Genomic DNA, 1,375 nt, shown 5'->3' with positions numbered 1-1,375 from the left:
TGTAAACCAGGCCAGCTTCAGAATCAGAAATATTTCTGCCTTTGCCTTCCCAGTGTTGTGATTAAAGGTGTGCACCATCACCAACCAGCTTTTACTAGATTCTAAATCATTTTCTTCTATATGGTTACAAAAATACAGCATTCAAAATCCCAGTGTTTGCCTCCACCTAGTTCTGCTTACAATAATCAATGTTTGACTTTGCAGATAATTTATATAAACATACTCATCAATAACTATTCATTGAGCTTATACTTTACGAAAGAGACTGCTGTATGTGCAACAGTAAGTTCTAACTTGTATGTGAAGTTAAACTTGTTCTCCAAGAATTGCCTGTTACTCACTATGTGGTAGAGGGAGATATTAGCAGACATGTGAGGATTTGAACATATCTGAAAATTATAAAGAAGCTAGCAAGAGACCTTGAAGTAAGAGTTGGAAAGAAAGGGACAGAATCTCTACATCTAATTCCCTATGCCATATACAGGAGGTGAAGAAACTGGGGAGTGCTAGTTTGTCAGGAATCTAATAAGAGCATGGGAGAAACAAAATACAAGGGAGTCATCATCTCTAAGGATAATTATAGTCTCGTTTTCATTGTGTCAAAGGAAGAAAATCACGTGTTGTCCTTTCTCGGCAACACTTCATGGACATTTTTGTCAAGAAATTTAAATCAGTGTATGCCTTCATGAAATCTCCATGAGAACCTTGGGCCATTCCAATAAGATCAAACATATTTTATGGACTCCCATTCTGAATATTAAAGAGCTTAATGTAAATTGCTAAAAGCTGCACAGTTAGCAAGGATTAAAATGATATCTGAACAAGATTAACCCTGAGTACTTGCTATTAACCTGATATGGACATGACTGTTTTTATTTAAGAGTAGAGGTCATGGAGTTGCCTGCCTCTCACTCCCTCACAATTTTCAGGAAGGGTCACAGGACCCATTTTGTTTTGTACCCACCTGCATGCGGGAGTAGTCCACAGTGTGACTTTCCCGGCTTTTGGAGGGTTTTGTTTTTGCACTGCTCGATGCCCAGTTGGTCAAAGAAGGGACCAATGGGTCACTTGCCAGTGCTAGAGACAACAAAGCTACGGGGGATCATGTGGTCTGTGCAGGGGAAGCAGCTTGGAGGAGGGAGTGAACAAGGAGCAGGGAAGATCTCAGAAACGAATGGTGTTTTCACTCAGCAGGGGGACTTACAACTTGGGGTCTACTTCAGGGGAAAGGAAATAAGAGTTGAGAATTAGGTGAGTCTGTGTCAAGAGTTGCAGCAGTCACTGCCTAGTTGTAGTACCTTAGAAAACTTGTTCAAGGCCTCTTGGCTTCTGTTTCTTCACATGTTGAAGAAAACCAGTAATATTTTCATCCTCG

The 1,375-nt window shown here is 40.4% G+C and overlaps 1 non-coding gene across 1 annotated transcript; it reads right to left on the bottom strand.

The window, feature by feature from the left end:
* Window positions 1–952: 952 nt before the first annotated feature.
* On the bottom strand, window positions 953–1,080 carry LOC131900307 (small nucleolar RNA SNORA35). The gene has a single exon (XR_009376205.1). It is a non-coding gene; the product is annotated as a small nucleolar RNA SNORA35 (small nucleolar RNA).
* Window positions 1,081–1,375: the final 295 nt, after the last annotated feature.

Source organism: Peromyscus eremicus, chromosome X, assembly GCF_949786415.1.
Source record: "Peromyscus eremicus chromosome X, PerEre_H2_v1, whole genome shotgun sequence".
NCBI classification, from domain to species: Eukaryota; Metazoa; Chordata; class Mammalia; order Rodentia; family Cricetidae; genus Peromyscus; species Peromyscus eremicus.
The sequence above is the reverse complement of the archived record's forward strand: the minus strand, read 5'-3'. Positions and strand labels throughout refer to the sequence as shown.